The 27,950-nt window shown below is 45.5% G+C and overlaps 2 pseudogenes across 1 annotated transcript; one reads left to right on the top strand and one right to left on the bottom strand.

The window, feature by feature from the left end:
• Positions 1 to 6,287: 6,287 nt before the first annotated feature.
• LOC125544527 (pre-mRNA-splicing factor ATP-dependent RNA helicase DEAH7-like) lies at positions 6,288 to 11,220 on the bottom strand (annotated as a pseudogene). The gene is made up of 3 exons (XR_015619162.1): positions 10,913 to 11,220; positions 7,109 to 10,792; positions 6,288 to 7,037 (listed from the first exon to the last, which is right to left on the bottom strand). The product of XR_015619162.1 is annotated as a pre-mRNA-splicing factor ATP-dependent RNA helicase DEAH7-like (transcript).
• Positions 11,221 to 12,648: 1,428 nt separating this feature from the next.
• Positions 12,649 to 25,900, top strand: LOC147980205 (uncharacterized; annotated as a pseudogene).
• Positions 25,901 to 27,950: the final 2,050 nt, after the last annotated feature.

Here is a 27,950-nt window from a genome sequence, read left to right as displayed (position 1 = left end):
ATGTCCCAAGGACATTAAAGGTATAAGAAGTTCTGGTCATGCCAGATTTTATAGGAGGTTCATTAAGGACTTCTCAAAAATTTCTCGGCCTCTGACTAATTTATTACAAAAAGACATACCATTTGTCTTTGATGATGATTGTGTAGAAGCATTTGAAATACTTAAGAAAGCATTGATCTCTGCACCTATTGTTCAGCCACCTGATTGGAATTTACCCTTTGAAATTATGTGTGATGCTAGTGATTATGCTGTAGGTGCTGTTCTAGGGCAAAGAGTTGATAAGAAATTAAATGTTATTCAATATGCTAGTAAAACTCTAGACAATGCTCAAAGAAACTATGCTACTACTGAAAAAGAATTCTTAGCAGTTGTATTTGCTTGTGATAAGTTCAGACCTTATATTGTTTATTCTAAAGTAAACCATTCACACTAATCATGCTGCTATTAAATATCTTCTGGAAAATAAAGATGCTAAACCTAGACTTATTAGATGGGTTCTCTTGCTACAAGAATTTGATGTGCATATTGTTGATAGAAAGGGAGCTGAGAACCCCGCTGCAGACAACTTGTCTAGGTTAGAAAATGTTCTTGATGACCCACTACCTATTGATGATAGTTTTCCTGATGAGCAATTAAATGTCATAAATGCTTCTCATACTGCTCCATGGTATGCTGATTATGCTAATTACATTGTTGCTAAATTTATACCACCTAGTTTCACATACCAACAAAAGAAAAAGTTCTTCTATGATTTGAGGCATTACTTTTGGCATGACCCACATCTTTATAAAGAAGGAGTAGATGGTGTTATTAGACGTTGTGTACCTGAGCATGAACAGGAACATATCCTACGCAAGTGTCACTCCGAAGCTTATGGAGGACACCATGCTGGAGATAGAACTGCATATAAGGTATTGCAATCTGGTTTTTATTGGCCTACTCTCTTAAAAGATGCCCGAAAGTTTGTCTTATCTTGTGATGAATGTCAAAGAATTGGTAATATTAGTAGACGTCAAGAAATGCCTATGAACTATTCACTTATTATTGAACCATTTGATGTTTGGTGCTTTGACTATATGGGACCTTTTCCTTCCTCTAATGGATATACACATATTTTAGTTGTTGTTGATTACGTTACTAAGTGGGTAGAAGATATTCCAACTAGTAGTGCTGATCATAACACTTCTATTAAAATGCTTAAAGAAGTTATTTTTCCAAGATTTGGAGTCCCTAGATATTTAATGACTGATGGTGGTTCACATTTTATTCATGGTGATTTCCGTAAAATGCTCGCTAAATATGATGTTAATCATAGAATTGCATCTCCTTATCACCCATAGTCTAGTGGTCAAGTAGAATTGAGTAATAGAGAGCTCAAATTAATTTTGCAAAAGACTGTCAATAGGTCTAGAAAGAATTGGTCCAAGAAACTTGATGATGCATTATGGGCCTATAGAACTGCATATAAAAATCCCATGGGTATGTCTCCGTATAAAATGGTTTATGGAAAAGCATGTCACTTACCTCTTGAACTAGAACACAAGGCATATTGGGCTATTAAAGAACTCAATTATGATTTCAAACTTGCCGGTGAGAAGAGGTTATTTGATATTAGCTCACTTGATGAATGGAGAACCCAAGCCTATGAAAATGCCAAGTTGTTTAAAGAAAAAGTTAAAAGATGGCATGACAAAAGAATACAGAAGTGTGAGTTTAATGTAGGTGATTATGTATTGTTATACATCTCTCATTTAAGATTTTTTGCAGGAAAACTTCTCTCTAAATGGGAAGGTCCTTACGTTATCAAGGAGGTCTATCATTCCGGTGCCATAAAAATCAACAACTTTGAAGGTACAAATCCGAAGGTGGTGAACGGTCAAAGAATCAAACATTATATCTCAAGTAATCCCATAAATGTTGAATCCAATGTTATTGAAACCATAACCGCGGAGGAGTACATAAGGGACACTTTCCGGAATGTTTCAGACTCCGAAAAGGAATAGGTATGTGGTACGGTAAGTAAACCGACTCCAAAACAATTTTTAAGGAAATATTTCTCCGTTTTGAAATATTTAGAAAAATAGAAAAATAAGAAGCAGCCCGGGAAGGACAGGAGGCCTCCACGAGGGTGGAGGGCGCGCCCTACCCTACTGGGCGCGCCCCTACCTCGTGGGCACCTCGTGCGCTCTCCGGACTCCGTTTTCTTACACAACACGTATTTTGGTCTGTAAAAATTCATTATATAATCTCCCAGAGGTTTTAACTCCCGTATCACACAAAAATCTCCTGTCTTTGTTTTGAGTTGTTTTCTGTCAGGGTTGTCAAGGCCAGGCACTATGTCGTCTCCCTCCTCCTCCAACCATGGGGGCAACGATGCTTGGCTAATGAAGACAGAGCTGAAGAGAGAAGAACCCATGGAGATCAACAAGGATGAACGGATCAAGAAGGCCATGGAGGACCAAGTTCCGGCAACAAAAGACACCCTTCAACTTGATCACAATCTTCTTACCCCAATAGAAATCGAAGCTTTCAAGATGATTGAGTTAGCTCGTATACAAAATAAGTATCTCACACGTGAAAATATTTTGTTGAAGGAGCATGTCATCGCACTCAAGGGCATTATCCGCAAGTTAGAAGACCTCCTACGCTTGATGTGTGACTATCCATCATCAACAACTCCACCTTCCTCACCAACAAAGGAGACATAATCACATGGGTATGGGCACTCCCCTTGGCAACTGCCAAGCTTGGGAGAGTGCCCCGGTATCGTATCACCATCACTTTTATCTTTACCGCTTTTCTTAGTTCGATCCTTTTGGTAATATCTTGATCTAGTAGAATAAAGTTTTAGTATGATCTAGTTGTGAGTTTTGCTTTATGATCCTTCTATGTAATCGAGTCCCTGTGCTATATAATAAAGATTAGTGTTGAGTCAAGGGTTTGATTATTTTGCCATGATCTTGAGTGAATAAAAGAAAAGAGAAAGAAATAAAAAGAAACAAAGAGATCATATTGATCTTATGGAGAGTAATGAGCTCACATAGAAAAGGTATGATGAATAAAAGTTGTTGAGAGTTGACAAGCATAGTTTTGGTCATCGTTGCAATTAATAGGAAGTAATAAAGAAAGATAGGTCTTCACATATAAATATACTATCTTGGACATCTTTTATGATTGTGAGCACTCATTAAAATATGACATGCTAAAGAGTTGACGTTGGACAAGTAAGACAACGTAATGGGTTATGTTTTCTTACATCTGAGATAAATTATATTGTCATGGATCCTCCAACATGTTGAGCTTGCCTTCCCCCTCATGCTAGCCAATTCATCGCACCAAGTAGAGATACTACTTGTGCTTCCAAATACTCTTAAACCAGTTTTTCCATGAGAGTCCACCATACCTACCTATGGATTGAGTAAGATCCTCCAAGTAAGTTGTCATCGGTGCAATCAATAAAAATTGCTCTCTAAATATGTATGACTTATTAGTGTGGGAGAAAATAAGCTTTATACGATCGTGTGATATGAAAGAAATAAAAGTGACAGACTGCATAATAAAGGTCCGTATCACAAGTGGCAATATAAAGTGACATTCTTTCACATTAAGATTTTGTGCATCCAACCATTAAAGCGCATGACAACCTCTGCTTCCCTCTGCGAAGGGCCTATCTTTTACTTTTATCTCCTACCTTGCATAAGAGTCATGGTGATCTTCACCCTTCCTTTTTACATTTTATCCTTTGGCAAGCACAATATGTTGGAAAGATCCTGGTATATATGGCTAATTGGATGTGAGTTTTCATGAACTATTATTATTGACATTACCCTTGAGGTAAAACGTTGGGAGGCAAAACTATAAGCCCCTATCTTTCTCTGTGTCCGATTAAAACTTCATACCCATAAGTATTGCGTGAGTGTCAGCAATTGTGAAAGACTATATGATAGTTGAGTATGTGGACTTGCTGAAAAGCTCTTATATTACCTAGCCGCCCTAACCAGACGTACAATTGTCACAGCAGTTGGAACTGGTCTACCAAATCATTGTCTTCACCAAGGTAACTAGTTCCATTTCTTCAACCCTTCCATTTCCTCATTTTTGTGTTGTGTGCTTGTTCATATATATTTGAAGACTTTGACTAAAGACTTTCTCTATTTCCTCAACTTCATTTCTTCAGTCTGTTTGTCTTCATTCTGTTTATCCTGTGTTTACGCTTTCTGTACTCTGTGCTTGTTTTCATTTCATCATGAAGACCATGCTCATGTTCTATTATGTCTACTTCTGAGTACTTATTCCGCTGCAAGTAGTTCTTCACTCAGGAATTTGCTCACTCGCAAATTCCTCAGTGAAGAATTTATAAAAGTCGCCTATTCACCCCCCTCTAGTCGATATAACACACTTTCACCTTTTCCATATTTTCCTTGCGATTGCTCAAACGCTTCCGCTTCGATCTCCTCCAATTCGTCCGCGCAACCATGATCATCCACGCCCCCCTCCGTTTCGTTATAGTCGAATGGTTCGAAAGGGGCTTAATCAATGTCAACCGCGTTCGTGTCCAACAAGTTCATGAACTCGGTTGTTGCATTGTTCGAACCACCGCTATAGCGAACGATAACAAGTCACGCGCTATCGAGAATAATGGCGAAAAATGAAAGGGAATTGCTAAGACCGAAGATGCATACCTTCCGGCCATTTCGTCGAACACCTCACTCGTGGGGGGAGCGGCACCGTTGAACGGCATCGCCGGAGCACCTCCTTGCGGCGGGATGGAGCGAGAGGTTGAAGAAGGTGTCTTCTTTGAAGCCAGAACCTTCCTCCGCTTTACGCCCGCGACCTTGCCGACCTTCTCCGCCGCCGGCCGGGATCACGTTGCCACGTTGGCGCCCGGAGCGCGGGCCATCGCGGCGGGGGCGGCCCGATTCCCGCCCTGCACGACCACGTTGCCCTGCCGCTTGCGGGCAGGCGCGGCGTGGGCTTGGGCGACGGCGGCGGGGCCAACATGGCCGGTGACAAGATCCGCCCGAGGGGAAGGGGCATGCGCGACCTCGACGGTGACGGGGGACAGCATGGGGTCATCCATGGCGGCGAGGGACGGTCGGGGAAGAGCAGTCGGAGCTTGCGGAGTGGGGGCAATGGTGGCGGAGGGTGCGGGGAGCGGGAAGGGCCGCACGGAAATGTCCCTCCCACCAAATCTCGCGCGGGATAGGGTTGAGCTCGGGTCGGCCTCCCAGCCCGTGAAGATAGAGGTTGGGAGGGGGAGATTTGCCGCGCCCCGCAAAAAAATTTGCGGGCCGTGGCGGGATGCGGGGTCTGCTCGTGCAGATTTTCTGGCCCCGACCCGCAATTTGGCGGTTATTTTGCGGGCCAGGGCATTTTGCGGGGTCTGCTAGAGTTGCTCTAACAAAAGATATCACTTTTCGCAAAGACAATAATTTGCTAGAAAGGTTGTGGAGGGAGCATTTCGAGTGCTCCAATTTCGTATTGCGGTTTTCACAGACCCGCTAAACTATGGGATTTAGAGACATTGTCAGAGGTGATGACAAATTGTGTGATCATGTATAACATGATTGTGGAGGATGAGGGTGATGGAGTTCGCCATGGTTTTGATTTTCAAAATGCGAGCAGAATTTGATGACATCTCACGTTTTTATCCAAATGCATCATCAAATCCGACTAACTTACACTATTTTATTTCAAAACTTCATGTTTGAATTGTAATATTTTTATTTGAAGTATTGTCGCATTGAAATATTTATCTTTTAATTGCTTATTAAGAATTGTACTTCCTTTGTAAAGAAATATAAAGCGTTTATATCAAGTCTTACATTTCTTTACTTTACAGAGGGAGTACTATTTTCTTTGATTGTCTTGACTTTTGAGTAGCCTGGGTATATAGGAAAAAAAAGAATGATTTTCTGGTTACTATGGTTGGATGGGTCATCCCTATTCCTATCCACGGACATTTGGTGATGTCCGTTTCGACGTCAGATGTCCGTTTCAACGATCCTCGTCGGAGTTGTCCTAGATCATGCTGCTGGCCTTCCATCTCTCTATCCGGACACGGCCAGCTGAGAGATACATACAAAGAATGAAATATGACTGCTTTGGAACTCCATATTCTACCAAAGTAAACGTATATCTACATGAATAGCCATCCACGAGAAATAACAAAAATACGAAACCAAGATTGGCCTAGCATGAACTGATAAACCCAAGACAGGCATAAGGTAACATCAGCCATCAGCAAGCGTTTTGGATTGGGTCACCCGTCGAACGACAAATGATTGATCAGGCAACCAAATGAAACTGAATGTTGCACACAAGAATACACGATACATCACAAAGGGTCGTAATCACTTGAGCCAGAGGAAACGCAAGAACTAGATTATTGTTTTCTACTGTACTTGCTGTAAATACGACCAATGCACCTAACAAAGCTATGCGCGGCACAGGGAGCATCTTCTGTCCATGCATTAGCATATGAACTAAGGCAACATAGAGGAGCATCTTCTGTCCATGATGGTGCTGCTGCCTGCGGCCAAAGGCATACGGGTTACTTTGATCTTCTCTAAAAGTTATTGCTGGTCAAAACATAATTAAGAAGCAAGGCAGACCACAGGGGTCACTTCACTTGCATGTACACTTTAGTACAGGCCATCATGCTCTTAAGGTTTCATCCGATTCCAAAAACTCGCACAGTTGACACTCAGAAAACAAAGTGACGACAGTAGAACATAGCTTCCCCTCAACTTATAATGCATGACAGCGCGCTCCTGCCCATTGTTGCAAAAAATGAAATAAAATAAAAAGTGGATATGGTAAAGCTACTAGCATCAAGCGTAGTTCATCCATAATGGAGTATTATATTGGCATTGCCAACTTGTCATTACTACGATGGAACAAAGCAAAAATTTCACACAGAAGCACTAATTAAACACAAGCCGTCCGAATTTTGCCACTAGCATTCCATCAGCATATGAATAAACTAGGAAATATTCAGGATTCAAGGTGAGCACCTCAACTCGACAGACAGCAGCCTGCGCGCGCGCGCGCGCGGGGGGGGGGGGGGGGGGGGTAAGCATCTTTTATCAGATTAAGCAGAGAGTACATGCACATTGACATCATATAGTATCTTGTGCTTGCTGAAATTAGAGTCTGTTTTTGTTGAAATTGGCAATACAAGATATAAAGACCGAAATTTGTTGCAGTAGATTGTACAATTCAGCCTACTATTTAATGTGAAACAAAGGAAATATACAGCTCTAATTATAGTCATCATCAGATTGCCTGCTTACATGTATTGTACTTATTAAACTTCCAGTTGAGACTTAAGCAACTTTTATGTTCCATGTTCTATATGGAAACAGGAATCTAATGCATAAGATAAACTTGTGTAAACCTAGCTAAGGGATGGCGTGAAAATTGAATTGGAAAAAAAATCAGGATTCAACTGGAAATTTGAATCTACAATGAAGTTGCAGCACATAATCTGATAAATGTTTATATATGTAACAAAGCGTGCTTATAGTTCTGTGAATCTGATCTCAAAGATAACTCTTTCCTTGTGAATTGGTTTCAGAGGAAATTCGACCTGAATCTGGTCAACAACATCTGAGTGCTGATTAACTGATGTTTCTGCATCCACATGATTTGGACCACTGATACTGAATCTTAATAAGTATACTCACTTAAACTTGTTGTAATGTGGAAACACCATAAAAGCGGTGAGCTGAATAAACCAGGAAAGCAACAGCAGGCTCTCTTGATACTGCACAAACAACTTTTGTGCAACAAAATTAATTAGCATTAGAAGACCTAGGAAATACAAAGCAGTGGATGCTATACAATAAAATTATGAAGCCACAGGTATGGGAAAGATATGTGGAGTATAATGTTATCAACAAAGTGGTTCACAATGTAACTAAATTGGAGCAGTATTAGGTTTCTACCAACAATGTTGCACTACTAAGAAATTAGCAGTCGACTGCGAAGTAGCAAATCCGCTAAAAATTAACATATAAACAAACACGAAAGTAATGCTATGCTTCCTGACAGGTGTGTGTCCCACATAATGCATTCATTCATGTGTGATTATATCAGCACATACAAACATACGCACTCAACCTTCCTACCTACAAACCCATCCTCCTTCTGGGCCTAAGATACGCCAAACCTTTCTTCAGGCCTGGCATAGCAACCTGCTGCTGCGGCTTGCCCCTCTTCTCCCTCCCCTTCACTCTGCATGCCGCCTCAGCTTGCTCCTGCCTCAGCTTCTCCATCTCCTCTTCCATGGCCATCTTCTCCTCATTATGCCACCTCCTGCGGTCAAGGAAGGAAGTGTCACCCTCCTTCACAGAGAAGAACATGGGCCCCAGCTCTACCAGCCACTGCGGGTCAACTGCACTGACACACTGCATATAGTCCTTGGTTGTCAGGACAAGCTCGTGGTAGACGATGTAGTCAGGGGTGTAGCCGAGACCGTAGAGGGCACTGCTGGGATGCAGGTGGCACGGCACCCCATTACGGCAGTTGACGTACTCTCCAACACCCTTCAACCTTGCAGAGTTCTGGAAGTACGCTGAGCAGATGGCCTTCCTCACCACGTCCCATTCCCTATGGCATGATGTCTGCGGGATCTTCAGGGTGTTCAGTATGTCCACCAATTGAGATCTCACTTCCCGACCCTTTTGTAGACCCTTGAAATGGAGGAAGTGAGCATTGCACCAGTCTACGCTATATTCGTTCGACTTCCAGAGCAGGTATACATTGAGGAGTGTTAGATGGTCAGACTCCGGTACAAAAAACTTCTCCCTTGCAGCGTCACTCTCCTCTTCTCGATCTTTTGGGCGGAAGAATACTGATGGCACTGAGAGCATGGATACAATCGTCAGTACTTCATCAACGCACCCCAGCTCCTTACCCATGAGAAGCATCTTTGCCAGGGTTGGGTCCAATGGGAACTCCACCATCTTCCAGCCTAGATTTGTAAGGCCACCGGCATTGTTCAAGGCACCCAACAGCCAGAGCTGGTACATGGAGTTGAGGATATTCTCCTGGGGAGGTGGGTCCATGAAGTCAAAATGAAGCAAATTTTCGACTTCGAGGGATTTCAGTAAGAGAACCACGTTCGCAAGGTTGGTCCTTTGGATCTCTGGCACGGGGTTAGGGAGCATCTCATCCTGGTAAGCGGATTCCGTGAACAGCCTGTAGCATGTGCCGGGGCCAGTTCTTCCTGCACGCCCTGCGCGCTGGTCTGCGGCTGCTCGACTACATGGAAAAACCTGAAGAGCGTCCATGCCCATCCGTGGATTGTATACCTTCATCTTTCCATACCCAGTATCGATGACATACAAGATACCATCTACTGTCAGGGATGTCTCAGCGATGTTGGTAGCAACAATGCATTTGCGAGTGCCCTCTCCTGCCTTCTGAAAGATCTTGGCCTGCAAGTCAGCAGGCAACTGCGAATAGACGGGCAAGATTGAGAGCTTGCCTACAACCTTGGTGGATGATGATATTAGCTGTTTCATGCGCTCAGCAAACGCATAGCAAGCAGTCTCGATTTCTTCCTGCCCGGTCATGAATATGAGAATGTCGCCAGGGCCACTCGTTATGTGGATTGTGATGGCCTGCTTCACTGCCGCTTCCACATAATCTTCACATGGTGTTTTGCTGTACAAGATATTAACTGGAAATGTCCTTCCAGGTATGTGAAATACAGGTGCACCACCAAAGAATTTTGAGAATTTGTCTGCATTTAGTGTTGCAGATGTGACAATTAGCTTAAAATCCCGTCGCCGTGCAGCAACCTTCTTCAATATACCAAACAATACATCGGTGTCCACTGATCTCTCGTGTGCTTCATCCATGATGATAACCTGATATTTGTCCAGGTCAGCATCCTTCAAGGTTTCACGGAGAAGCACTCCATCTGTCATGTACTTTATTTTTGTGTTACGACACGTGACATCCTCGAATCGAACAGCATATCCAACTTCTTCTCCAAGCACGGTTTCCATTTCGTCACTGACACGCCGAGCAACACTCATGGCAGCCACACGTCTTGGCTGAGTGCAGCCAACAAGGCCAGTTCTGGTATATCCATCCTCATGCAGATACTGAGTCAGCTGGGTAGTCTTCCCAGAACCAGTTTCACCAACGACCACAACCACTTGATTTTCCCGCACAACTCCGAGCAGGCCATCCCTGACAGTGTATATGGGAAGGTATTGCCTCTGTTGAGAAAGAGATTTCGATTTTGCAAAATCACTGACTGCCTCTGCCTTTTCCTTCAAGTGTTGTGAAAATTTCAGCTTCTCTTTGAAGTCAACATCACCTTGGTCACCAACAAGCGCACTGTCAGCATCAGCCTGCTGGGCTGTTCTCTCAACACCCAAAATATTTCCTAGCTTAGATCCAGCAAGCTCCCAGAAGCGTTGCCTTGACTTGTTCATACTCTGCTTTTCACGAATTTCCCTAACCAAAAGAGAACCTTTGCGCGCAATGATAGCCATATCAGATGTCGGGTCCTTGAGTGGCATCACAGGCTCTGCTTGCGTTGTGAACACTACTCGTCCATCAAGGAATGGGGGTTTCGTGTCATGAACAAGTAGTATCACCTTACGCTCCTCCTCATCGTCGAACTCCATCTGCACCTCTGTTCTTCTAACAGCTCCTGATCTGAACAACTGCCTGTCCTCCCACCGAGCATTCTCAGCGGTTACCTCTGAGCAAGAGTCATCAGGCTTCCATCTTGGCGAGTCATCTTCTTGAGCAATTTTGCCTTCTTATTCTGAAAGGAAGCATCATCTCCAAGATAATCACCGACATTGAATATACTGCTATGTTCTTCACAACCATACCATGTGCGGTCAGCATTGTAATCCATCTCCTGCATCATCTCCTCGGTGACCTTAAATTTTCCATCGGCTGTTGGGGGCCTTGTACCAGCTTCGGTGTCATTGCGCGAAGAAGAAGGCACTTTTGAGGAGCCAGAAGGGCGTACAGGCGCAGAAGGCAAAGAATACACATTGTCCCACGGGGATGGTGCCGGATGTTGCCGTTGGGATGCAGGTGGATCATCACGGTACTCCCGACGAGGTGTAGCTTCCCATTCCCATCGGCGGCGGCAATCGGTTCTCGCGATTTCTCCTGATCTATGCTCGGCCGCCACTTGTTCCTTGTGGGGACGAGGCCTGAATGCGTCGCTGCCTTGTGATTCTCGTTTCCTCTTTGCGAGGACGTCCAAACCTAGAACGGAGCTTCTTGGCCGACGCGGCAAGATCGGACCACCCTGCATCGCGCCCAAGTGAGGGATTCGAGATTGTTCGTTCTCGGCAGCAAAAAGAAAAGGAAACGGAAGGGATGAATTCAAGCAAGCTAGGGCTTCCTTATCCTTAACAACGAAGGAAGCCAAATGCGTCCGGAACGACTGATGGGAGGAGGGGGACGACGAGGAGTTGCTCCGGCCGGCGGACGCGGGCGAAACGGCTCCGGCGGCGACGGGTTTGGGGAGCTGGGACGGATCGGGTGAATTTGGCTGGGGTTGGAGGTGAGTCAACTTAGTATATTGGTCAGTTTTGCTAAAGCATATCTAGAGGTGTCATAAATATTGCACATCTAAGTCATATGTCATTGATCTTATATTAAGATTCGTGTGAATATTTTTTTCTCTTTTTTCTTTTTCTCTTTATGCTTGATTCACTCACTTAGATGTGCAATAACTAAGAGCACCTCTATATTGGTCGGCTTGGTTAGACCGATACAGGGAAAGACACTCTGAGTTGGAGGAGACAGGGTGCGTTTCGAACCCCGTCCCTGTCCAAGACGAGAGGGGATCGGCTCCAAACGCGGATTCATCATCAAAATGTTTGAAAATGTCAATGGTCGTTTGGATACGCGCGTTTGGATTGTCGTTTCACGGACAGATTCGTTTTATACACTTGTAACTAGTTCGTTCATATTTTATGAGGCTTTGAAAGATCGGAGTTAGTCTCTTTTTTTCTTTTAGATCGTTTAGCAGTTCCCCAACCAGCTTTTTCCCCGAGAAAGCCTTCCTAAGATTCAAAGAAAAAGGTTTGAAGGTTGATCTATGGGATCAGTGATAGTTCGGAACCAGCAAAGGAAGGCTAAAAAGCCGTAGTGCTAACGCACGCCCTATACTTTCGAAGCTAAAAAGACAACAGCAAGCTCCGCGTCGAAAAGCGAAGTGAGCCGTGCTAGTGCGCTATTCTTCCTTTATGAGCGAGACTCTATCCAGATCTACTGATCTAAGAACTCCGCGAGCAAACTGAGCGAGCCATGAGGCGCCTATCGGCAAGGCTTGGAAAAAGCCTTAAGTTTAGGCTCCCTTTCTTCACTGAACTAATTCACCTAGGTCCAAACCTGCTGAGCTAGCTAATTTTTCCTTTATGAGATCTCGGCTCTTTGAAATGACTGGAGAGAGCCCCGCCTCCTCTTGGTTGGTGCCGGGCCCGAGAGTGATGGGACTACTTCCTTAAAGAGCCTTTTGTTCGGGCCGATGGGAGGGGCCCTGGTCTATCAATTGAGGGAGCAAAAAACAGGCTTTGCTCCCCCTTTTTTAAATGAAGAAAGAAAGAAGGGTCAAAGTTTAGACCGCTCACAGTAGTTCTACCCATAGAAAAGATCATGAAAAAGGTGATCAAAATGGTACCAACATCCATTTACGATCCCGAGTTTCCAGACACATCGCACTTCCGCTCAGGTGGAGGCTGCCACTCGGCCCTCAGACGGATCAGAGAAGAGTGGGGAACCTCTTGCTGGTTTTTGGAATTCGACATCAGGAAGTGTTTTCACACCATCGACCGACATCGATTCATCTCAATATTGAAGGAAGAGATCGACGATTCCAAGTTCTTTTACCCCACCCAGAAAAAGTTTTCCGGCAGACGACTCGTAGGGGGTGAGAAGGGCCCTAACTCCATCCCAAATAGTGTACTAATATCGGCCCTACCAGGCAATATCTACCTACACAAGCTCGATCGAGATAGGGAGGATCCGGCAGAAGCACGAAATTCCTCTTGTAGTGAAAATAAGATCGGTTCTATTAAGAATAGGTCGTCGTATTGGTGACCAAGAAAAGTATGGAAAAGAAGCAAGCTTCAACGCTCCCCAAGACAACAGAGACCTCATAGTGGGGAGGGTAAAGAGCATCCAACGCAAAGCGACCTTTCATTCCCTTGTTTCGTCGTGGCACCCCCCCTCCCACAAGCACCCCCAGGCGAAGGGGAGACCAGAAAACGCCTTTCGTTTCCCCCCTTCAGCGGCCCTAGCCGCCTTCCTTAACAAGCCCTTGAGCCTTCTTTGCGCCGCCTTCCTCATAGAAGCCGCTGGGTTGACCCTGAAGGCCAAATTCAATGGTAGAGAAGGCTTTAATAAGAATTTGGCCATGAGAGACCTTCTTAAGTATTGCAAAAGAAGGGGCCTGCTGATAGAGCTGGGCGGGGAGGCGATGTTGGGGAACGTTGCAGAAAACAAAAAATTTCCTACGGTTTCACCAAGATCCATCTAGGAGTTCATCTAGCAACGAGTGATCGGATTGCATCTACATACCTTTGTAGATCACGCGCGGAAGCGTTCAAAAAAATGGGGATGAGGAAGGCGTACTCGACGTGATCCAAATCACCGGAGATCCTAGCGCCGAACGGACGGCACCTCCGCGTTCAACACACGTACGGTCAGCGTAACGTCTCCTTCTTCTTGATCCAGCAAGGGGGAAGGAGAGGTTGAGGAAGATGGCTCCAGCAGCAGCACGACGGCGTGGTGTTGATGGAGCTGCAGTACTCCGGCAGGGCTTCGCTAAGCACTATGGAGGAGGAGGATGTGTTGGAGAGGGAGAGGGAGGCACCAAAGATGTGGTATGAGAGGCCCTCCTTCCCCCACTATATATAGGGAGTCCAAGGGGGGGGCGCCGGCCCTAGGAGATCCAATCTCCTAGGGGGCGGCGGCCAAGGGAGGAATCCCTCCCCCCCAAGGCACCTAGGGGGTGCCTTCCCCTTTGGGACTCTTCCCTTCTTGAACCCTAGGCGCATGGGCCTCTTGGGGCTGGTGCCATTGGCCCATGTAGGCCAAGGCGCACCCCCTACAGCCCATGTGGCCCCCCGGGGCAGGTGGCCCCACCCGGTGGACCCTCGGGACCCTTCCGGTGGTCCCGGTACAATACCGGTGACCCCGAAACTTGTCCCGATACCCGAAATAGCACTTCCTATATATAATTCTTTACCTCCGGACCATTCCGGAACTCCTCGTGACGTCCGGGATCTCATCCGGGACTCCGAACAACATTCGGGTTACTGCATATACATATCCCTACAACCCTAGCGTCACCGAACCTTAAGTGTGTAGACCCTACGGGTTCGGGAGACATGTAGACATGACCGAGACGACTCTCCGGTCAATAACCAACAACGGGATCTGGATACCCATGTTGGCTCCCACATGCTCCTCGATGATCTCATCGGATGAACCACGATGTCGAGGATTCAAGCAACCCCGTATACAATTCCCTTTGTCAATCGGTATGTTACTTGCCCGAGATTCGATCGTCGGTATCCCAATACCTCGTTCAATCTCGTTACCGGCAAGTCACTTTACTCGTACCGTAATGCATGATCCCGTGACCAGACACTTGGTCACTTTGAGCTCATTATGATGATGCATTACCGAGTGGGCCCAGTGATACCTCTCCGTCATACGGAGTGACAAATCCCAGTCTTGATCCGTGTCAACCCAACAGACACTTTCGGAGATACCCATAGTATACCTTTATAGTCACCCAGTTACGTTGTGACGTTTGGTACACCCAAAGCACTCCTACGGTATCCGGGAGTTACACGATCTCATGGTCTAAGGAAAGGATACTTGACATTGGAAATCTCTAGCGGACGAACTACACGATCTTGCGCTATGTTTAGGATTGGGTCTTGTCCATCACATCATTCTCCTAATGATGTGATCTCGTTATCAATGACATCCAATGTCCATAGTCAGGAAACCATGACTATCTGTTGATCAACGAGCTAGTCAACTAGAGGCTTACTAGGGACATGTTGGTGTCTATTATTCACACATGTATTACGATTTCCGGATAACACAATTATAGCATGAATAAAGACAATTATCATGAACAAGGAAATATAATAATAATGCTTTTATTATTGCCTCTAGGGCATATTTCCAACAGTCTCCCACTTGCACTAGAGTCAATAATCTAGTTACATTGTGATGAATCGAACACCCATGGAATTCTGGTGTTGATCATGTTTTGCTATAGGGAGAGGTTTAGTCAACGGATCTGCTACATTCAGGTCCGTGTGTACTTTACAAATATCTATGTCTCCATCTTGAACATTTTCACGAATGGAGTTGAAGCGACGCTTGATGTGCCTTGTCTTCTTGTGAAACCTGGGCTCCAGCTCCAGTGTTGTCACAGAAGAGCTTGATCGGCCCCGACGCATTGGGTATGACTCCTAGGTCGGTGATGAACTCCTTCACCCAAATTGCTTCATGCGCTGCCTCCAAGGCTGCCATGTACTCCGCTTCACATGTAGATCCCGCCACGACGCTCTGCTTGCAACTGCACCAGCTTACTGCCCCACCATTCAAAATATACACGTATCCGGTTTGTGACTTAGAGTCATCCAGATCTGTGTCGAAACTAGCGTCAACGTAACCCTTTACGACGAGCTCTTCGTCACCTCCATAAACGAGAAACATTTCCTTAGTCCTTTTCAGGTACTTCAGGATATTCTTGACCGTTGTCCAGTGTTCCTTGCCGGGATTACTTTGGTACCTTCCTACCAAACTTACGGCAAGGTTTACATCAGGTCTGGTACACAGCATGGCATACATAATAGAACCTATGGCTGAGGCATAGGGGATGACACTCATCTCTTCTATATCTTCTGCCGTGGTCGGACATTGAGCTGAGCTCAATTTCACACCTTGCAACACAGGCAAGAACCCCTTCTTAGACTGATCCATATTGAACTTCTTCAATATCTTATCAAGGTATGTGCTTTGTGAAAGACCTATGAGGCGTCTTGATCTATCTCTGTAGATCTTGATGCCTAATATATAAGCAGCTTCTCCAAGGTCCTTCATTGAAAAACTCTTATTCAAGTAGGCCTTAATGCTGTCCAAGAGTTCTATATCATTTCCCATCAAAAGTATGTCATCTACATATAATATGAGAAATGCTACAGAGCTCCCACTCACTTTCTTGTAAACACAGGCTTCTCCATAAGTCTGCGTAAACCCAAACGCTTTGATCATCTCATCAAAGCGAATGTTCCAACTCCGAGATGCTTGCACCAGCCCATAAATCGAGCGTTGGAGCTTGCACACCTTGTCAGCATTCTTACGATCGACAAAACCTTCCGGCTGCATCATATACAATTCTTCCTTAAGGAAACCATTAAGGAATGCCGTTTTGACGTCCATTTGCCATATTTCATAATCGTAGAATGCGGCAATTGCTAACATGATTAGGACGGACTTTAGCTTCGCTACTGGTGAGAAAGTCTCATCGTAGTCAGCCCCTTGAATTTGTCGATAACCCTTAGTGACAAGCCGAGCTTTATAGATGGTCACATTACCATCCGCGTCTGTCTTCTTCTTAAAGATCCATTTATTTTCTATGGCTCGCCTCTCTACGGGCAAGTCAGTCAAAGTCCATACTTCGTTTTCATATATGGATCCTATCTCAGATTTCATGGCTTCTAGCCATTTGTCGGAATCCGGGCCCGCCATCGCTTCTTCATAGTTCGAAGGTTCACCGTTGTCTAACAACATGATTTCCAAGACAGGGTTGCCGTACCACTCTGGTGCGGAACGTGTCCTTGTGGACCTTCGAATTTCAGTAGGAGCTTGATCAGAAGTATCTTGATCATCATCATTAACTTCCTCTCTAGTCGGTGCAGGCACCTCAGGAACATTTTCTTGAGTTGCGCCATTTTCCGGTTCAAGAGGTAATACTTCATCAAGTTCTACTTTCCTCCCACTTACTTCTTTCGAGAGAAACTCTTTCTCTAGAAAGGACCCATTCTTGGCAACAAAGATCTTGCCTTCGGATCTGAGGTAGAAGGTATACCCAATAGTTTCTTTAGGGTATCCTATGAAGACGCATTTTTCTGACTTGGGTTCGAGCTTTTCAGGTTGAAGTTCCTGACATAAGCATCGCATCCCCAAACCTTTGGAAATGACAGCTTAGGTTTCTTACCAAACCATAATTCAAACGGTGTCGTCTCAACGGATTTCGACGGAGCCCTATTTAAAGTGAATGCGGCAGTCTCTAAAGCATACCCCCAAAAAGATAGCGGTAAATCAGCAAGAGACATCATAGATCGCACCATATCTAATAGAGTGCGATTACGACGTTCGGACACACCATTACGCTGAGGTGTTCCAGGCGGCGTGAGCTGTGAAACTATTCCACGTTTTCTTAAGTGTGTGCCAAACTCATGACTCAAGTATTCTCCTCCACGATCTGATCGCAGGAACTTGATTTTCCTGTCACGTTGATTCTCAACCTCACTCTGAAATTCCTTGAACTTTTCAAAGGTCTCAGACTTGTGTTTCATTAAGTAGACATACCGATATCTACTCAAGTCATCAGTGAGGGCGAGAACATAACGATAGCCATCGCGAGCCTCAACACTCATTGGACCGCACACATCAGTATGTATGATTTCCAATAAGTTGGTTGCTCGCTCCATTGTTCCTGAGAACGGAGTCTTGGTCATTTTACCCATGAGGCATGGTTCGCATGTGTCAAATGATTCGTAATCAAGAGACTCTAAAAGTCCATCAGCATGGAGCTTCTTCATGCGTTTGACACCTATGTGACCAAGGCGGCAGTGCCACAAGTATGTGGGACTATCATTATCAACCTTACATCTTTTGGTACTCACACTATGAATATGTGTAGCATTACGCTCGAGATTCATTAAGAATAAACCATTTACCATCGGAGCATGACCATAAAACATATCTCTCATATAAATAGAACAACCATTATTCTCGGATTTAAATGAGTAGCCATCTCGAATTAAACAAGATCCTGATGCAATGTTCATGCTCAAACTTGGCACTAAATAACAATTATTGAGGTTTAAAACTAATCCCGTAGGTAAATGAAGAGGCAGCGTGCCGACGGCGATCACATCGACCTTGGAACCATTCCCGACGCGCATCGTCACCTCGTCCTTCGCCAGTCTCCGCTTATTCCGCAGCTCCTGTTTTGAGTTACAAATGTGAGCAACCGCACCGGTATCAAATACCCAGGAGCTACTACGAGTACTGGTAAGGTACACATCAATTACATGTATATCACATATACCTTTCGTTTTGCCGGCCTTCTTGTCCGCTAAGTATTTGGGGCAGTTCCGCTTCCAGTGACCACTTTCCTTGCAATAAAAGCACTCAGTCTCGGGCTTGGGTCCATTCTTTGGCTTCTTCCCGGCAGCTTGCTTGCCGGGCGCGGCAACTCCCTTGCCGTCCTTCTTGAAGGTTTTCTTACCCTTGCCTTTCTTGAACTTAGTGGTTTTATTCACCATCAACACTTGATGTTCCTTTTTGACTTCTACCTCTGCTGATTTCAGCATTGCAAATACTTCAGGAATGGTCTTTTCCATCCCCTGCATATTGAAGTTCATCACAAAGCTCTTGTAGCTCGGTGGAAGCGACTGAAGGATTCTGTCAATGACCGCGTCATCCGGGAGATTAACTCCTAGCTGAGTCAAGCGGTTATGTAACCCAGACATTGTGAGTATGTGCTCACTGACAGAACTATTTTCCTCCATCTTACAGCTGAAGAATTTGTCGGAGACTTCATATCTCTCGACCCAGGCATGAGCTTGGAAAACCATTTTCAGCTCTTCGAACATCTCATATGCTCCGTGTCTCTCAAAACGCTTTTGGAGCCCTGGCTCTAAGCTGTAAAGCATGCCGCACTGAACGAGGGAGTAGTCATCGGTACGTGCCTGCCAAGCGTTCATAACGTCTTGTTCTGCAGGGAGAACAGGTGCGTCACCCAGCGGTGCTTGTAGGACATAATCTTTCTTGGCAGCTATGAGGATGATCCTCAGGTTCTGGACCCAGTCCGTGTAGTTGCTGCCATCGTCTTTCAGCTTGGTTTTCTCTAGGAACGCATTGAAGTTGAGGACTACGTTGGCCATTTGATCTACAAGACATATTGTAAAGATTTTAGACTAAGTTCATGATAATTAAGTTCATCTAATCAAATTATTCAATGAACTCCCACTTAGATAGACATCCCTCCAGTCATCTAAGTATAACATGATCCGAGTTAACTAGGCCGTGTCCGATCATCACGTGAGACGGACTAGTCAACGTCGGTGAACATCTTCATGTTGATCGTATCTTCTATACGACTCATGCTCGACCTTTCGGTCTTCTGTGTTCCGAGGCCATGTCTGTACATGCTAGGCTCGTCAAGTCAACCTAAGTGTTTTGCATGTGTAAATCTGTCTTACACCCGTTGTATGTGAACGTTAGAATCTATCACACCCGATCATCACGTGGTGCTTCAAAACAACGAACTGTCGCAATGGTGCACAGTTAGGGGGAACACTTTCTTGAAATTATTATGAGGGATCATCTTATTTACTACCGTCGTTCTAAGTAAACAAGATGCATAAATATGATAAACATCACATGCAATCAAATAATAAAAGTGACATGATATGGCCAATATCACATAGCTCCTTTGATCTCCATCTTGGGGCTCCATGATCATCTTGTCACCGGCATGACACCATGATCTCCATCATCATGATCTCCATCATCGTGTCTCCATGAAGTTGCTCGCCAACTATTACTTCTACTACTATGGCTAACGCGTTTAGCAATAAAGTAAAGTAATTTACATGGCGCTTCTCAATGACACGCAGGTCATACAAAAAATAAAGACAACTCCTATGGCTCCTGCCGGTTGTCATACTCATCGACATGCAAGTCGTGATTCCTATTACAATAGCATGAACATCTCATACATCACATATATATCATTCATCATTTATCACAACTTTGGCCATATCATATCACAAAGCACTTGCTGCAAAAACAAGTTAGACGTCCTCTAATTGTTGTTGCAAGTTTTACGTGGCTGAAGTAGGGTTCTAGCAAGAACGTTTTCTTACCTACGTGAAAGCCACAACGTGATTTGTCAACTTCTATTTACCCTTCATAAGGACCCTTTTCATCGAATCCGCTCCAACTAAAGTGGGAGAGACAGACACCCGCCAGCCACCTTATGCAACTTGTGCATGTTAGTCGGTGGAACCGGTCTCACGTAAGCGTACGTGTAAGGTTGGTCCAAGCCGCTTCATCCCACAATACCATTGAAGCAAGATAAGACTAGTAGCGGCAAGAAAGTTGACAACATCAACGCCCACAACAAATTGTGTTCTACTCGTGCAAAAAGAACTACGCATAGACCTAGCTCATGATGCCACTGTTGGGGAACGTTGCAGAAAACAAAAATTTTCCTACGGTTTCACCAAGATCCATCTAGGAGTTCATCTAGAAACGAGTGATCGGATTGCATCTACATACCTTTGTAGATCACGCGCGGAAGCGTTCAAAAAAACGGGGATGAGGAAGGCATACTCGACGTGATCCAAATCACTGGAGATCCTAGCGCCGAACGGACGGCACCTCCGCGTTCAACACACGTACGGTCAGCGTAACGTCTCCTTCTTCTTGATCCAGCAAGGGGGAAGGAGAGGTTGAGGAAGATGGCTCCAGCAGCAGCACGACGGCGTGGTGTTGATGGAGCTGCAGTACTCCGGCAGGGCTTCGCTAAGCACTATGGAGGAGGAGGATGTGTTGGAGAGGGAGAGGGAGGCACCAAAGATGTGGTATGAGAGGCCCTCCTTCCCCCACTATATATAGGGAGTCCAAGGGGGGGGGGCGCCGGCCCTAAGAGATCCAATCTCCTAGGGGGCGGCGGCCAAGGGAGGAATCCCTCCCCCCCCAAGGCACCTAGGGGGTGCCTTCCCCCTTTGGGACTCTTCCCTTCTTGAACCCTAGGCGCATGGGCCTCTTGGGGTTGATGCCCTTGGCCCATGTAGGCCAAGGCGCACCCCCTACAGCCCATGTGGCCCCCCGGGGCAGGTGGCCCCACCCGGTGGACCCCCGGGACCCTTCCGGTGGTCCCGGTACAATACCGGTGACCCCGAAACTTGTCCTGATGCCCGAAATAGCACTTCCTATATATAATTCTTTACCTCTGGACCATTCCGGAACTCCTTGTGACGTCCGGGATCTCATCTGGGACTCCGAACAACATTCGGGTTACTGCATATACATATCCCTACAACCCTAGCGTCACCGAACCTTAAGTGTGTAGACCCTACGGGTTCAGGAGACATGTAGACATGACCGAGACGACTCTCCGGTCAATAACCAACAGCGGGATCTGGATACCCATGTTGGCTCCCACATGCTCCTCGATGATCTCATCGGATGAACCACGATGTCGAGGATTCAAGCAACCCCGTATACAATTCCCTTTGTCAATCAGTATGTTACTTGCCCGAGATTCGATCGTCGGTATCCCAATACCTCGTTCAATCTCGTTATCGGCAAGTCACTTTACTCGTACCGTAATGCATGATCCCATGACCAGACACTTGGTCACTTTGAGCTCATTATGATGATGCATTACCGAGTGGGCCTAGTGATACCTCTCCGTCATACGGAGTGACAAATCCCAGTCTTGATCCGTGTCAACCCAACAGACACTTTCGGAGATACCCGTAGTATACCTTTATAGTCACCCAGTTACGTTGTGACGTTTGGTACACCCAAAGCACTCCTACGGTATACGGGAGTTACACGATCTCATGGTCTAAGGAAAGGATACTTGACATTGGAAAACTCTAGCAGACGAACTACACGATCTTGCGCTATGTTTAGGATTGGGTCTTGTCCATCACATCATTCTCCTAATGATGTGATCTCGTTATCAATGACATCCAATGTCCATAGTCAGGAAACCATGACTATCTGTTGATCAACGAGCTAGTCAACTAGAGGCTTACTAGGGACATGTTGGTGTCTATTATTCACACATGTATTACGATTTCCGGTTAACACAATTATAGCATGAATAAAGACAATTATCATGAACAAGGAAATATAATAATAATGCTTTTATTATTGCCTCTAGGGCATATTTCCAACAGGTGATACTAGTTATCAGGTCAGAGAGAGGCCTGGCCTGTAAGCTGGGCCCCCTTTAAAAGCCATTCCTTATTAGTAAGGATTTGTTACGCGCAATATGCCGACGACTTACTACTGGGAATCATGGGTGCCGTATTCCTTCTCATAGAAATACAAAAACATATCACCCACTTCCTACAATCCGGTCTAAACCTTTGGTTAGGATCCGCAGGATCAACAACCATAGCTGCACTGAGTACGGTAGAATTCCCCGGTACGGTCATTCGGGAATTCCCCGGTTTGGTTTTGGTAATTGATGACAATCTCTATGGACTAATGGTTGCGTTGAGTTATATTTGAAGGTTTTGTCCATAGGCTTTTCTTGGAGTACATGTGTTGGTTTCAAGGAGAGTTTGTGTCGACCAAGGTGCTATTCAAGGAATTACCTAAAGATTGGTCTTGTGAGAGGTTGATCAAGACTAAGTCAAAGAGTGAATCTAGTTGATCAACCCACAAAGCGTAGAAGATGTACCGAGAGGGATCAAGTGATCCCATGGTATGGTAAGCATTGTCAATTACGCTTTGTGTACTAACCCATGGTCTTCGTGAGGGTTCTTTGTGGGGTTAGGTTGCGGTGTGCAAGTTCAAGTGGAGCATCACGAAGAGATCAAATGCTTGAAGCTTGTCGTCCTTTGTGGTGACAATGGACTTGTGAAGATGTGCGGAAGAGTGGATCACCCATAGTGGAGTATGGGAGAGCAATCAACTAGTCTTCATCGAGCCAACACAATCAAGAAAGGTGGTCCAACTTGAGGAAGTCAAGATCGTCATCATCTAGCTCAAGTGGACCATGTTCAAGGCAAAGGTTTGCCCTTGATAGGTTTTCTATTTTACCGGTCTCATGATGGTAGTTGGGAGACCGGGTTATAGGATCAATTGCCGTACTATCAAGGGGGGCTCTCGATGAGTAGCTTGATCGTATCGTTCGTTGAGAGCTCAAACCATTGCATCCTTGCATCATCTTTCTTGGTTCTTGTTTGGTTTTCTTTGTGAGTCTTAGAGCTTATGGTCATCTTGATGACAAGCTCGAGTTCATCGAAAACGGAGTTCACATGCATCTTCTATGATGTTTTCGATGTTGGAGGTTTTGCCGGTTCTTCTCGATTAGAGGCTTCACTCCTCTTTTTGTTAGGCATTCCTCCCCTGCCTCTTCTTACTATAACCAGTCGCTGTTTTGATGCTACTCGTCGTCTTGTTTCCAACAAGCTTGAGTTTGCTCAATTCGGAGCTCGTATGAAGAAGTTATGGCAGTTCTTGTTTCTTGAGAGTGGCTTTTGTCTGGTCCCAGCAGTAGTACCGCGAGCCTAAGCGGTAGTACCGCTTGGAGCTATCAGCCATAGTACCGCTGCAGTGCCACTCTTCTACCGCCTCGATTTTGGGTCCTGCTCTTCTCATGTCGGGTTCAGCGGCAGTAGGAGCGGTAGTACCACTCTTGTGCGGTAGTACCGCTGGGCCAAGCGGCAGTACCGCTGCGGCCAATGATAGTACCGCTGGCTACATCGGTAGTGCCGCTCATACTGCTCTACCTCTCTGGCAGTTTTTCAGCTCATGTTTTTCTCTCTCGTTGGGGTGTTTTGACCATGCTAAGCGATAGTACTGCTCCTCCAGTGGTAGTACCGCTCGTGGAGCGGTAGTACCGCTCGTGTGCGGGCTGAGCACATAACGGTTGGATTCGGGAGCTCCTATAAAAGGGGGTCTTCTTCCCCAATGAACCTTATCCTTTGAGCTCGTGTTCTTCCCCCATTGTTGACCTTCTTCGAGCTTGCTAACTCTCAATCCCTCCATGGATTCTTGCTAGTTTTTGAGGGAAAAGAGAGAGGAGATCTAGATCCACATTTCCACCAATCACTTTCTCCTCTATGTGAGGGGAACCCCTTGGATCTAGATCTTCGAGTTCTTGGTGTTCTCTTTCTTGTTCTTCCTCTCATTTTCCTCCCTAGCATTAGTTGCTTCAGTGGGATTTGAGAGAGAAGGACTTGGGCACTCCGTGTGCCCTTGCCATTACATTTGGTGCATCGGTTTGAGTTCTCCACGGTGATACGTGGAAGTTACAAGTTGAGAAGCTTATTACTCTTGGGTGCTTGGTACCCTTGAGCTTGTTTCTCTTGGGTGCTTGGGCGCCCTAGATGGTTGGTGGTGTTCGGAGCTCAATCATTGTGGTGTAAAGCTCCGGGCAAGCATCGGGGTCTCCAATTAGGTTGTGGAGATCACCCCGAGCAACTTGACGGGCACCGGTGACCGCCCCCAAGGGTTGCCAAAGTGTACGGGTTGGGTGACCGCCCCCAAGGGTTGCCATTTGTACGGGTTCGGTGATCGCCCTCAAGGGTCCCTTAGTGGAATGATGGCATCTTGCATTGTGCGAGGGCATGAGGAGATTACGGTGGCCCTAGTGGCTTCTTGGGGAGCATTGTGCCTCCACACCGCTCCAAACGGAGATTAGCATCCGCAAGGGTGTGAACTTCGGGATACATCGTCGTCTTCGCGTGTCTTGGTTATCTCTTACCATAGCCCTTTACTTATGCACTTTACTTTGAGATAGCTATATTGTTCTTTGTCATATATCTTGCTATCACATAGTTGCTCTTCTTGCTTAGCATAAGTTGTTGGTGCACATAGGTGAGCCTAGTTGTTGTAGGTTTTGTGCTTATCAAATTAACCGCTAGGTTTATTCCGCATTTGTTCAAGCCTAAACCGTAATTATTTTAAAGCACCTATTCACCCCCCTCTAGGCGACATCCATGATCTTTCACCCCCGAGGACGAATCCCATACAATTCTTGCGAGAGCTGGAGAAGCGTCTATGGGTAAAGCACCGTATCCATATAACTGCCTGCCACCTACGCTCCGCCATCCATTCCAAGTTTAGGGATCTAGGTTATAGTATCCCTATCAAAGAGCTGACGAAGGGGATGAGCGGAAGAGGTCATCTACTGGACGCGGTTCAACTAGCAGAGACTCTTGGAAAATATGGACTAAAAAGCCCCCAAGTTAGCGTATTATGGGGGGCCATCAAGCACATTCGGCAAAGATTGATGGGGATCCCGTTGTTGCATAGCTCAGGTCAGAGCAAGGTGCCATCAGGTGTTCAATAGGCAGTCTCACGATCGGGCATTAGTGTCCTGAAGAAGAAATTGTATACTCCCTTTGGTCGGAAGGCGGCGGGGGAAGGAAGGGGACACTGGGTGGGACCTTTCAGTAGCGAATTCCCCATACAGATAGAGGCGCCTATCAAAAAGATACTCTGAAGGCTTCAGGATCGAGGTCTCATTAGCCGAAGAAGACCCAGGCCAATCCACGTGGCCTCTTTGACCAATGTCAGTGACAGAGACATGGTAAATTGGTCCGTGAGCATCGCGATAAGTCCTTTGTCCTACTACAGGTGCTGCGACAACCTTTACCAAGTCCGTACAATTGTCAACTACCAGATCCGCTGGTCCGCAATATTCACCCTAGCCCACAAGCACAAATCTTAGGCACGAAATATAATCCTAAAGTACCCCAAAGACTCAAATATAGTCAATCAAGAAGGTGGTAAGACCCTTGCTGAGTTCCCAAACAGCATAGAGCTTGGGAAGCTCGGACTCGGTCAAGATTTGAACAACGGCGGAGCACTCAACTACATGTTTAATAAGTAGTTGTCTTTTTCTATTTGGATTTTAGCGAACAGGTGTTTACATGAGATTAGTTAAGTAGGCTCGCCTTATCTGCTATAAGATAGCTAGTTGTGGGGCTTTCGAAAAAAAGGTTGAAGGCTTCGCTATCGCTCATGGCTTTTATTGTAGTCGTAGTCTTGGAGTCGGCCCTCCATACCTCTTTAGTCTTTCTAATCCTGATGCCTTTTTCCATCATTCATTTTGTGGTAGCTTACGCATCATAAAAATAGAACCTTTCTGGTCCGGAAGATTGCTGCTTCGCTGATACGTCCATTTTGCATCATGCTTTTATATTGATATTTATTGCATTATGGGCTGTTATTACACATTATGTCACAATATTCATGCCTATTCTCTCTTATTTTACAAGGTTTACATAAAGAGGGAGAATGCCGGCAGCTGGGATTTTGGGCTGGAAAAGGAGCAAATATTAGAGACCTATTCTGCACAGCTCCAAAAGTCCTGAAACTTCACGGAAGATGTTTTCAGAATATATAAAAAATACTGAGCGCAAGAAGTTCACCAGGGGGCCACACCCTGCCCACGAGGGTGGGGGCGCGCCCTACCCCCCTGGGTGCGCCCCCTACCTCGTGGGCCCCCTGGTGGCCCTCCGATGGCCATCTTCTTCCATATGGAGTCTTTCGATGAGAAAAAAAATCATAAGCCATCTTTCCAGACGAGACTCCGCCGCCACAAGGCGGAACCTTGGCGGAACCAATCTAGGGCTCTGGCGGAGCTGTTCTGCCAGGGAAACTTCCCTCCGGGAGGGGGAAATCATCGCCATCGTCATCACCAACGCTCCTCTCATCGGGAGAGGGCAATCTCCATCACCATCTTCACCAGCACCATCTCCTCTCAAAACCCTAGTTCATCTCTTGTATCCAATTCTTGTCTCCAAGTCTGGGATTGGTACCTGTGGGTTGCTAGTAGTGTTAATTACTCCTTGTAGTTGATGCTAGTTGGTTTATTTGGTGGAAGATCATATGTTCGGATCCTATATACATATTAATACCCCTCTGATTATGAACATGAATATGCTTTGTGAGTAGTTACGTTTGTTCCTGAGGACATGGGAGAAGTCTTGTTATTAGTAGTCATGTGAATTTGGTATTCGTTCGATATTTTGATGAGATGTATGTTGTCTCTCCTCTAGTGGTGTTATGTGAACGTCGACTACATGACACTTCACCATTATTTGGGCCTAGAGGAAGGCATTGGGAAGTAATAAGTAGATGGTGGGTTGCTAGAGTGATAGAATCTTAAACCCTAGTTTATGTGTTGCTTCGTAAGGGGCTGATTTGGATCCATATGTTTCATGCTATGGTTAGGTTTACCTTAATACTTTTATTGTAGTTGCAGATACTTGCAATAGAGGTTAATCATAAGTGGGATGCTTGTCCAAGTAAGGACAGTACCCAAGCACCGGTCCACCCACATACCAAATTATCAAAGTACCGAACGCGAATCATATGATCGTGATGAAGACTAGCTTGACGATATTCCCATGTGTCCTCGGGAGCGCTTTACATCATATAAGAGTTTGTCCAGGCTTGTCCTTTACTACAAAAAGGATTGGGCCACCTTGCTGCACTTTATTTACTTTTGTTACTTGTTACTCATTACAAATTATCCTATCACAAAACTATCTGTTACCTATTATTTCAGTGCTTGCAGAGAATACCTTGCTGAAAACCGCTTATCATTTCCTTCTACTCCTCATTGGGTTCGACACTCTTACTTATCGAAAGGACTACAATAGATCCCCTATACTTGTGGGTCATCAAGACTCTTTTCTGGCGCCGTTGTCGGGGAGTGAAGCACCTTTGGTAGGTGGAATTTGGTAAGGAAAAATTTATAGTGTGCTGAAATTTACTGTCACTTGTTACTATGGAAAGTAATCCTCTGAGGGGCTTGTTCGGGGTATCTTCACCCCGACCAGTAGAGCAAAGAGTTGCTCCTCAACCTACTGAACCTACTGAAAATGAAAATGTCTACTTTGAAATTCCTTCGGGTAAGATAGAAAAACTGCTAG

The sequence above is a fragment of the Triticum urartu genome, chromosome 3A (genome assembly GCF_056163025.1).
Source record: "Triticum urartu cultivar PI428250 chromosome 3A, HENAU_Tu73, whole genome shotgun sequence".
Taxonomy (NCBI): Eukaryota; Viridiplantae; Streptophyta; class Magnoliopsida; order Poales; family Poaceae; genus Triticum; species Triticum urartu.
The sequence above is the reverse complement of the archived record's forward strand: the minus strand, read 5'-3'. Positions and strand labels throughout refer to the sequence as shown.